Source organism: Marmota monax, unplaced genomic scaffold (assembly GCF_021218885.2).
Source record: "Marmota monax isolate L192 unplaced genomic scaffold, Marmota_monax_Labrador192_F-V1.1 WCK01_AAM20220418_F8-fsc00149, whole genome shotgun sequence".
Classification (NCBI taxonomy): Eukaryota; Metazoa; Chordata; class Mammalia; order Rodentia; family Sciuridae; genus Marmota; species Marmota monax.
Window position 1 is genome coordinate 1,315,135 of NW_026693170.1, and position 12,526 is coordinate 1,327,660.

Below are 12,526 nucleotides of genomic sequence, written 5' to 3' on the forward strand. Positions count from 1 at the left end.
AAGAGAGTGCACTCTGTTCTCTGTTCCCTGTGCCAGGGGCCCATCCTCTAACCCCACCTCTGTTCCACCCCTCCATTTCCTACCGCAAGTTGGGCCCCTTTGGCCTCTTGCCCCTTCTTGTCCTCCCGCCCAGCCTCCTGAAGCCCCTCTTCCTTTCCAATGAACCCCAACCTCCCCTCCTGCTCCCAACTCCCAACCCCACGCTAATTCCACAATCCTTCCGTGTTTCCAGTCTAGCGCCCTCTCTTCCCCCGACCCTGCCCCTCCATCCCTCTCCACTGTCCCCTAACCCCTTGGCCTCCCTAACTCTCATGTTCCCACTGATGAATAATTAGTTTATGTCAAGTAAATATGTTTTAACTCAATCACACCCACTTTTTAAAAACGCTTTATTTTATTTTTTAGTTGTAGATGGACACAATATCCCCATTTTATTTTATGTGGTGCTGAGGATCGAACCCAGGGCCTCACACATGCTAGGCAAGCGCTCTACAGCTGAGCCACAAACCCAGCCCCATCACACCCACTTTTAAAAGGAACAGAGAAATGGTAACTTTTTACCAGTCGAGTACGGAGAATGAGGTACAAAGCCACAGCCTTACCCACTTGGATAAGAGAGTTACGCATGTGAAAGGGATGTTCATGGATCCGTATACAGGATGCAACTGCGGGCAGGGTGGAGGACGCTGTAACAGAAGTCCATAGTGTAGCAGAAGTGACCTTGCTGATCCTTGAACTTAAGAGGCAAGTCCCAAGAGCCTCTGCACATGCAATTCCAGCTACCTGGCTCCCCACCTCACCCCAGTGTTCCATTGTTTTCTTTTGGGGAACTACTTCTCTCCTCTTTCAATCTATTTAATTTGAAAAAGGCTGGCCATACCTCTGCCCTCAACAACTCCAGAGTGAGACAGAGGACCCACACCTAGCCAATCAACTTTTGTTTTCCCTGGCCACAGTGATTGGTTCAAGGAAGGCATGTGACTTAACCCTGCCCAGTGAGAACAACCCTGAGACATTTGCTGACACTGTCAGGAAGGAGGTTTTTTATTTCTGCTAGAGTTGCCACGCTCCAGCTGATGGGCCTCAGGACTGAGGTTTAGGGGAAACTGGATCAAACCGAGGGCTTTCAGCATGCTGGGCACATGCTCTACCACTGAGCTCCACCCCAGCCCGAGGCCTACTGTGTTAACATGTAGATTGTTTCCATCTTTTGGATATTGTAAATAGTGCTGATAAGGACCTGTGTAGGCACACTTGCTTGATATCTGTTGTCAGTTCTTTCCGGAATACACCTAGAGGTGGAATTGTTGGGGCATGTGGTGATTCTGCTTAACTTTCTGAGAAACCACCCAAGTCTATTCCACAGCAGATGCACCATTTCACATTCCTGCCAGCCATGAGCCAGGCTTCCAGTTTCTCCATACCCTTGCCATCACGAGGGCCATAGGCCCCTGTGGGGGAGAGAAGTCCTGCCTCTTTTGCCTTAGGGTGGAGTGTCTGCAAGAAAACCCCCCAGTTCCCAGGGCCCAGAGCTACCACCCCTCATTCTAAACTTCAAGGGTTTCCATCTCCTTTTCTTCTCTGAATGATGAGAAGCCTGCTTCCTCTCTTAGAGTGACTGCCATGCCATGGAAGGATGTTGGCTGTGTGTCCCAGGAACTGGAGGAGGGGAGTGTCCCATTGTCTTTAGGATAGGCCTCTGGTCAGGAGCACTACTTTTGTAGTTTGAGAAACCTGGGTCAACTGCAGGTTCTGTCACTTACATCATAGAGACTGTGGGGTGTGTGTGTGTGTGTGTGTGTGTTTGTGTATTTTTTTTGGTACTGGGGTTTGAACCAAGGCTGCTTAACCCTTGAGCCACATCCCCAGCCCATTTTAATATGTTTTACTTAGAGACAGGGTCTCGCTAAGTTGCTTAGGGTCTTGCAAAGTTGCTGAGGCTGACCTCAAACTTGCAATCCTCCTGCCTCAGCCCCCTGAGCGGCTGGGATTACAGGTGTGCTAGAGTTAATTAGATCAGATGTGTGAGTGCTTAGCATAGCACCTGGCACCTGGTGAGTTTGAAGTATTGGCTGTCATTCGCTTGTGTGAAGGTCTCCTAAATGCCACGTTTCCCTGTGCAGATGCAGAGGTGTATGTGGCACTCATGCTGGGGACTACTCCCAGCATGGTGTGATATTAAATATTAAATTGGAATTGGAGAACATCCCACTAAGTGAAAGAATCCAGACCCAGAAAGTCAAGGGTCAAATTTTTCACTCATATGTAGAAGCTAGATAAAAATAAGAGGGAAAAAGTTGTGGGGGAATCACATGAAAATAGAAGAGATCAGTGGAGAAAGGGTTGTATATTTTCTCTCATGTATGGAAGCTGGAGGGGAAAAATGAACAGCAAGTGTAGGTCTTGGAAATCAAAGGGAGATCAGTAGAATATAGGGAAGGAACTAGAGGGAAGGTTGAGGGAAGAGAAAGGAGAGATATTGGGAAACAATATCGTGTTTGTGTGCCTGTGCAAATATATATAACAATAAATCCCACCATTATGTATAATTATAATGCACCAATAATATGGGAGGGAAAAAAGGGAATCCTTGCGGGGGCCTCAGCGCACCAGCGCCCCCTAGAGGAGAATCTCTGGCCGCACTGTGGAGGCCGAGCTGCCTCTCCCAGCGTCCTGCACACCCACACCCCTGCACATACCTCAGAATCCAGCGAGGTGTGTGTGTAAATCCGCGTGGCTTCTGGCCATCGGCTGCTGCACACGCCCACCGCAAGGCTCTGACAAGGAGAGATCTCCCGGAGCCTGCAGGAAGAATCTGTTAACAGTCACCATGGCTGGAGCCGCTCCCATCTGACATAAATAGCAAGAATTTTGCACCATTTTAATAGACGTTGAGTTTTCCAGGGAAGCAGCCACATGTAATCCAACAGAAAATCGAGCTCCGTCTCTGGCAGAAGCTGCTATTGAGAAATGTCACCACTTCAGAGACACCTATCACCGACCTCTTGTGGTATTTGAGTCGCAATCTAAGCTGGTCACTCTAGTTTAGCTTCTGTCTTGGTCTCCAGAGACACTTGGATTAGTGTTTGTTCTAGGAGCTGCCCTGAGCTAAGCTGGGCTGTACTTCGGAGCTGTGTACACAGTGCTTTCTTTCCAAAACCCAAATGCTGCTGTTTTTTTTTGGCATGATTCTTTTCTATACTAGGGATAATGCATTGCAGTCTTTTCCCTCAGAGATTATATGGCAGATAAATCATGCTGTGTGAATTGCATTTCATAATAATAAAATAATGAAAATTTATTTATTTATTGATTTTTTTAAAACTGGGAATTGAACGCAGAGGCACTTTACCTCTGAGCTACATCCCTAGTCAGCTGAGGCTGACCTAGAACTTGCAAGTCTCCTATGTCAACCTCCTGGGTTGCTGGGATGACAGGCGCATGCCACCAAGCCTGGCACAAAACATTCATTATTAAATAAAAGGGGAGTATGGGATTGAATAGAGAGAGGTCAGAACTGAAGGTCTAAACCAGCGATTCCCAAAGTATGGGCTGTAAGGTCCCTGGGGGTTCCTGAGATCCCTTCAGAAGATTTGGCCTTTGATCCACAGTGTCAAAACTATTTTCACAGTACTGCTAAGATGTCGTTTGCCTTGCTCCTTTCCCCAGCATACAGCGATGTCTTCCAGCAGTTATGTGACATGCGATGGTGTGATGGCTCTGATATGAACACGTAAAACATTTATTATGGTTATTTTTTAAATGACTAAATAAATCTTCTAAAATTTTTAAATTTAAATTCTTTTAAAAATACTTCTTGTAGTTGTAGATGGACACAATACCTCTATCTATCTATCTATCTATCTGTCTATTTAATGTGGTGCTGATAATCGATCCCAGAGCCTCACACATGCTAGGTGAACGCTCTACCCCTGAGCTACAACCCCAGCCCTAAATTTAAATTCATACAAAATTAATGTTGGTAGGTAACCAGTGATGTGATGATCCATCCTCCAGTGGCTCAGGAGGGCCTGTTGTTAAATTTTGAGAATCAGGCAAGCCACTTGTTAAAGTTTGATAGCTTGAAACGGATCATTTTGTCAGTATTTATACTATGGAAATTGGCAAATGCTAAATGAGAGCTTTTTTTTCCTTCCTTGGAGAGCCGTGTGATGAGAACCCCATTTTATTTATCCCACAACAGCTCTTTGGGAGTCCTCAATAATTTTTAAAAGCATAAAGGAGCTCCGTGCTTAAATTTGAGATCTAAACCCCAAAGCAGTCAAGCCCTAACTGAACCTGACGCGCCCTCTGGTGGTAGTAATTAGAACGACTCTGACCATACAAGCCTGCACACCTAAAAAACCTGGGTGTGCATGTGTTTATTTGGTTGTGAAGAAGTAGCAACACAGGCATAAGAGTCTCATTGGTTACATATTTTCTTTTCATTTATTTGAACACAGGAGTGTTTAAACACTGAATCACATTCCCCAGCATCCCTTTTCTCCCAAAGACAGTGTCTTATAAATTGCTTTGGGCCTAAATTGCTGAGGCTGACCTTGAACTTGTGATCCTCTTGCTTCAGCCTCTGGAGTTGCTAGGATTACAGGCGTGTGCCACAGCGCCAGGCTTGGTTAATATTTTTAGTGGCTTGATTTTACATTTTCATATCTCCAGTTCATTGAATGACAACATGCCAGGAACTGTTAATAAACATTTCAGCTCATTCCACTTAACCTCCCGTTTATCTGACGAGGTAATTACCTCCCCACTTTCTTTTCCTGAATCATTTGAGAGTAAGTGGCAACATAATGTCGCATTGACTCACCTCTGAATATATTATTGTGTAATTCTGACAAATAAGCGTGTTCTCAGGTTATCAAACCAGGATCAGGAATTAACACTAGAACTTACTACCATGGGATCCTCAGGTTCCGTCAGTTGGACAGTTATCTTCATAGCATCCACCCTAACAAGAGGGCTCAGTTCAGAACCACAAATACTGCTGGACGTGGTGGTGCACACCTGTAATCCCAGGGACTCAGGAGGTGGAGGCAGGAGGATTGCAAGTTCAAAGCCAGCCTCAGCAACTTAGCGGGTCTGAAGCAACTCAGCAAGATCTGTTTCTAAATAAAATATTTAAAAAAAGGGTTGAGGATGTGGCTTAGTGGTTGAGCACCCCTGGGTTCAATCTTTGGTACCAAAAAAAAAGTATGTATACACACACACACACACACACACACACACACACACACACACACACATATATATATATATATATATATATATATATATATATATGTAAATATATATAATTTTATTGTTTATTTTTCATGGTCTTCCCACTTTTGAAGATCACCAGCTGTCATTCTCCTCCTCCTCCTCATTAATATTATTTTTAAGTGCTGGGAATGGAACCCAGGGCCTCAGGCATGCTAGGCAAGCATTCTACCTCTGAGCTACACCCCCACCAGCCAATTATTTTGTAGAATATTCTTTTTTTTTTTTAAAAGAGAGAGAGAGAGGGAGAGAGAGAATTTTAATATTTATTTTTTTAGTTTTCGGCAGACACAACATCTTTGTTTGTATGTGGCGCTGAGGATCGAACCCGGGCCGCACACATGCCAGGCGAGCCTGCTACCGCTTGAGCCACATCCCCAGCCCTAGAATATTCTTTAACTGGTTTTGTCTGGGTTTTTCTCATGATTAGCATCAGAATATTCATCTCAGGCAGGGGCATCAGAGACAGTGTGGTACTGGCACAAAGATAGATGTTATACATCAGTCGATTTGAGTGTCCAGAAATAAAACCATATGACTCTGTTCAATTGATTTCAACAAACGTGCCAAGACCATTCAATCTGGACAAAATAGCTTTTTTTTTTTTTTTTTTATGGTGCTGGGGATTGAACCCAGGTACACAGAATGAGTGAACAGATTTGCAAATCATCTATCTGATAAAGGACTTGTGTCCAGAATATATAAAGAACCTCTGCAATTCAACAGAAAGACAAATAACCAATTAAAATGGACAAAAGATTCAAATTGACATTTTTCCAAGAAAGATTTGCAGATAGCCAATAAGCAATGAAAGATGCTTGACATCATCAGTCACCAGGGAAATGCAAATCAAAATCACAGCGAGACAACACTTTGCACCTACTTGGAGGATCACAGTCAAAAAGTGGCACAATAACAAGGTGTCGAGGATGTGAAGGAAGAGCCTTCCTCAGACATGGCTGGTGCAAATGTAAAGCGCCATAGTCACTTTGGAAAATGGTCTGGCAGTTCCTCCAGGAGTCTGACACAGAGTTACAAGATGAAAAAATGTAAGATTGGAAAGGAAGAAGTAACACTGTCCCTATTTGCAAGGACATAATTTTCTACATAGATGATCCTAAGGAATCTACCAAACAAAACGTCGAACAAAACATCCTAGAATGAAAAAGTAAGTTCAAAGTGGAAATATATGAAAACATATGAAAATCAAATTTATTTCTATATATTATCAGTTGGTCCCTAAGTTAAAAGTACAACTCAAATACAGTCACTCACAAAATGAAACAGGGGTTAATAAAATTTAACAGGTATGGGACTTGGATCCTGAACAATATTAATCTGTAATGAAATAAATCAGAGAAAATTTAAATGAATGCAGAGATATAGCATCTTCCCAGACTGGAAGAATCAACATGTCAAAATTTAGATGAATCATGTCAATTTCCCCCAAATTGATGTACAGTCATTTCTTGGTGTCTGCAAGGAATAGGTTCCAGAACCCCCATGGCACTTCCATGGATGTTCAAGTTCATGTAAATATTAAAGTCCATGTCCCTATAAAATGCCACAGCATTCACACATAACTTAGCACACCCTCTTGATACTTGAATCCCTAAATGGCTTATATATACTGCTCAGTATGATGTGAACGTTATGTAAATAATAGTTATACTGTGCAGTTCAGGCATTAATGACAAGAAAAGTCTGCAAACGTTCAATGTTCAATGCATTAACATTTCCAATCTGCCTGTGGTTAAATGAATCCTTGGAGGCAGATCTGGTGGATACCGTGGGATGAGTCCATTAAAACGTAGCTAAGCGCTCACTGTGTGTTGTATTTAGGATTTCTTTGCAGAGGCACATTTATTTACTAACTAAAGGAATAATTCTAATTAAACACTTTGAAATAGTTGCACGTGAAATGTTTGTGATAAAGGTAATTGAACAGCCATGAGAAAGTGGAGGAGAGGCCTGAAATCCTGGCAGCTCTGGAGGCTAAGGCAGGAGGATCATGAGTTCAAAGCCAGCCTCAGCAACTTAGCCAGGTCCTGAGCAACTTGGCAAGACCCTGTTTCAAAATAAAATATAACAAGGGTTGTGGATGTGACTCAGTGATTAAGCACCCCTGGGTTCAATCCCTGGTACCAAAAAAAAAAAAAAAAAAAAAAAACCAAAAAACAAAAAAACAAAAAAAACAACAAAACAAAACAAACAAACAAACAAACAAAAAACCCACAGAAAAACCAAAAAGTAGAGGAGAGGGAGGGAGATGACAGGAGAGAGGGAGGAGGAGACAGAGGGAGAAGAGGACACTTGCTCGTTTTAAGTTCTCAAACTTAATTCCTGGCCAAAGTGATGGTGGGATTTTTAGTCTAGTTTTTCATAGACCAGAACATTGTTCATGATGAAGTCCACCACTAATTTTCTATCTTTCAATTTTCTGGTTTTGTGCTTTTCTTCTGGTCCCACTGCTAATTCTGAACCAACGTACCACGGTGCTGTTTTGATGGTGAGGTTTTTTGCCATCAGGAGTAAAGACCCGGTCTGGCTTGACCAGTGCATCCATTTTTCGCAGCGCTAACCTCTCTCCTACACAAGCCAATGCTTGTGCCCTCTACCAGGTTCCTTGCAGCTGCTGAGAGGTGGTCGAAGTAAGTGCGGTGGGCATGCGCAGTGAGGAGCAGGGTGTGACAGGGTGAACTAGATCCACCTGCTCCCTCCATTGTTTTAAGCACGGGGAAACCATGGCAAACAGGACAAAGCGCTCGGATACTGCCAAAGTCATCTGAACACCTAGACAGATAGTAAGGGGTGGGTAATGTATACAGCTCAGATACGCTGGGCAGTGGGATGATTCAGCAAGCTGGCCAGCACCAGACTTCATCACACTCTTTAGAACAACGAGCAATTGAAACATGAATTGTTTATTTCTGAAAATTTTCATCCAATATTTTTGGAAGGAGTTGACTGGGAGTAACTGAAATCTCAGAAAGTGAAATACAGAAAAGAGGGGACTACTGTTAAATAAAGCAAAGGAGTCAGGGCACCAAAGGTGTGAGTCTTTGCTTTAGTTGGGAGTGTCCCTTTCCTTGGCTAATCATCTTTAAACTCTAGATTTCATTTGGTCACACACTGAAGTGCAGTCACCTAAAACTTCTATTCAGATCTTATTAACGGTGACCCTCATAGGTGGCCTGTTCCTTACCTTTCTGGGGATGGAACCAAAGGCTTATTTGGGTTGGGTAACAACTCTGCAAGTAAATGAACTCATTTTTTTTTTTTTTTGGTAATGGGAATTGAACCCAGTGGTGCTCTACCATTGACCTCTACCCCTAGATATTTATTTTGAAACAGGATCTCATTGAGTTGCCCAAGCTGGCCTCCAATTGTGACCCTCTTGCCTCGGCCTCCCTAATAGCCGGGATTTCAAGTGTGCCTCAAGGTACCTCACCACAGGGAATATTAATAAGTAGCCTGAATACTTTTGTATCAATGATCAGGGAGCGGAAAGGGGAGAACTTTAACCCATTACATCCCAATTAAATTTTGTGCATAGCTTAATGAAATTGACACAGTTGCCTTAAAATAGGTTGTCAATGATAATCTGAACTTTATCCTTTATATTTTCAAATGCTCGAATCATACACCCATTACTTTATCAAAAGTATAGAACTCTAAAACCTTATTTTTTATATCAAAAGTGACTGTAAATAGTATATTTGTGGCTCAATTTAAGCTTTGATAGGTGTCGGGCATAGGTTTGGGACTTAATGGGTTAAAGGCCTGTCTGCCCGCTTCCACCACAAGGGGAAGCCAGAGTGCGCGTTGATAACTCAGGGACAGGAATCCGAGGTGAGGTACCCTGACCTGGTGAGGACCCAGCCTAGAGGAAGTTGATAGTCCCCCGCAATCCAGTTAAGTGCCTAAATGAACAGGCTTCAGAGGATTTCTCCAACCCCTGTGGTCTCCTGAATCTTGTGGCCTCTGACAGCTGCTAAAACTGTCTAAGTTCAGGGCCCAAATCACTCAGCACCTTCCAGGCTTGGCTGAAATGTGGGTTTCCCCCTATGACGGAGAACACGGCCATCTGTCCCACCCCCCACACTCCCAATCCGGGTCAAGTTATCTTATTTCTGTTCTCACCCTCTGACATCCCAAACAGAGAGGGACTATATGTGGGAACTGCACATGGGACCGTCCCCTGGTGAGCGCCACCTTGGATTCTGATACTGGGTGCCTGTGAGGAGATCAGGCCGAGTGTCATTTCCCCAGTGTGAAGACTGAACACCTGAGAAACGCCCAGGCAAGTGTAGAAAGCAAGTTTTATTTCAAGGATGGATCAGAGATGGACTTCCCTGAAGAGAAGGGGCCCAGAGCTGGGTGTCTGAGGAAGTGGGGGTGGGGGGCCTTGCCCTTTTATTCATTTTAGATTTCCTTTGTTCTCATGCCTCCTTCCCCCACATCCTGCCTACGTGACTAGTGACCAAAAGGTGGAGTGATCCAAGGGCTGGAAGGAAGTTGCCCAGGGGTACAGGCAGGAAGGGCGTGGCCCAGGGGGCATTCATCCCCCCACTCAATTCCTCAGAAACTCACAGCAGAAACTCACGCTGGTTAACCTAGTGACCTCTGAATCCCAATTTACAGCCTCTCCAGTATCTGCCTTTAAACTAAGGGAGCTGAGTTATTGTAACTGGAGTACCAGAAAGTTCTAGAAGGAATCATGCTCTATGGGGAATCCAACCAAAGCAGAAGTGTCCCCTTCAATGCCTCTAAAGGACCCTGCAGTACCCATGTTGATGTCCTTACCCATGGAAGTGTAAGAGAATTATAAGCTGCTTTCACTCATGGACAATTTACTTGGGTCTGCAGATGCCTAATGGGTAACTAAAAGCCAGATAAAGCTCTGCTTGGTTTTGTATTTTCTCCTTCGTTGCCTTAAACTTAAACATGTTACTCACTTGAGGAGTGTAACAAGGTTCACTAGCCTTCAACTGACCTAACCTAGCTTGCTCCCCTTCAGGTCTGAGGACACCAGGGTAAGAGTGACTCAGGTGCTTCCAAAATCTGCAGGGACTTTGCCGGCTTTCACTGCCCCTGTTCCAGAACATCTGGAGTGGCAACTAGCAATCTCCAGGCATTGCCCTGTGCCTTCCGGAAACAGAGGGGCCTCCCAGGACAGATTGCCCTGTGATGAGATGCCCCCCAAGTGGAAGCAATTGCCCCATAGTGGAACCCAGCCTGCCCCTACCCCATGGGAGTTGAATCCCCCCTAGTGATGATGACAATGACGATGTTCCCAGAGCACCACAGGACCAGTCCTGAGATAATAATGATCAAACAGATCTCGGACAGGTCACAATGTCTGACTGAGCCAATCATGCATGTCCCCTGCCCCCAGCCACGCAAACCCAAGCTTCTGCCAGTCCCTGGAAGACAGACCTTGGGTCTCCGTTTGCCTATTTGGTTCCTCATTTCCTGCCCTTCACACCCTCTCTTTGATTGGCATATTGGACAGGTGGCTGACCCTGGGCTGTCAGGAACCCCAGAGCTAGGACCTTTGTCAAAGGACTCCAGGAACAATGACCCTATCACCCAAGGCACCTTTGCGTATTTAAGCCATGAACCATGTTAAGGTTGAGCTGTGGAGGCTGAGAATACCAGTACTATGTGGGGGTCTGCGGGTCAAATTTTATAGACTTTTATTTTTCCTCATTTCCTCATCAGACTTTGTCTTTCTCTGGGCCCCTCCAGCCCTCCCAGGCGGGAGGCTTTCCACCCCCATGTTCTGTTCCATACAGGTTTAATCAGGCCAGGAATGTGGCCTATCTTTGATCACCAAAACCCTGTTCCAGAAAGTAAGGGTCGGCCCCCAATCCTGATGACGTGATTGGAGAAAATGAGTGTCACCGGCTCCTTGTCAGCCAGAAAATAGGGGCCTCTGGCTTGGGGAGCCCCCACCCCTCCTTCTACATACCTGACATTCTCCTTGCATTCCTGCCTGTCCCTGGGAAGGGCTCCCTAAGGCCAGAAGGAAACAGCACCCCCATGTTTCCAGGAGAGAGATTCACCTATGTATTCCCGTGGAGGAAGGCCAGCCGGCGAGGCGCCAGCCGCTCCCAGCTGCTGTGGGAACCTATGGCCTGGACCTCACCCAGGGGTGTCTGAGAGCAGGGCCTGCCTGCCCTCCCCAGAGGGGCTGGGCTGGGGGTCGGGAGCTCCCCACTCCAGTTCAGGGGACCTGGGGCAGAGTCCAAGCTGTCACTGACCTACAGTGGGTTATTGGCCAGTGTCTTGCTTAGAGTCAGGAGTGAGGTGAGATAATTTAACAAACAACCTGCAAACTCAGGACCTTTTAAACCATGGGTAGAGGTGTTTCAGGCTGGGCCCCCAGGGAACTGAGGCAGCGTGAAGACCCCCCTTCAAACCCTGGTTCTTGTGATCAAGTCAGAAAGATTTCAGAGATGTCACTCAAGTGACAGGCAGGGGTAGACAGAAGGGATGGGGAACAGGAAAGGGAACTCTCTCAAGGGAGAGAGAGGGTCCCCTCAGAGAGGAAGAGGACAGTGTGGGCAGTTTCATTGGGGATCCCAGAGAAGTTTCCAGATAGTCCAGCCCAGGTCCACCTCCTGACTTTTGACTGACAGCAAGAAGACATCAGACTTTCAAGTCCCCACTGCTGATGACAACTCTAGGACACTTTGCCCCATGCTGACAGGTTCTAATTGGATCAAACCATAAATTCTTACAGATTTTATGGTTAGGAGGAATTTTCCTTATCTCCCTGAGTTTCGGGATCAGTTCTGAGAAGAGTCACAAAAGGCTCCCCTTTAGGAAACTTGGGTTCTCTTGCTGTTTGGGGCCTGCATTTCTCCTGCAGATCACAGGGAATTTGCCGAGGAGTGGACGTAGCCTGTCCACTGAGGCCAGGCAGGGCTGCAGGTAAACTGCTTCTTGAAAAAGCATGTGGGGGTCAGCACCGTGGGCCCATTTTATAGACGCATTCCCTTAACCTTGTGTTCCCACCACCCTCCTCTGTCTGTCCCCTATCAGAGGCAGAGTCCCAACACCCGAGACCCTGGAAAGATGGCTTGGTCCTGTCACAGAGCTGAGCTCCTGTGAAGAAGACAGTCCTGACCCTGGACAGTGATACCCAGAATGGGCAGACCAGGCTGGGGGACTCAGAAGGACTGGCGGTGAGGTTAGACAGTGCGTGTGCAAAGACTTTTGGTCATCTTGAAAAGGGAAG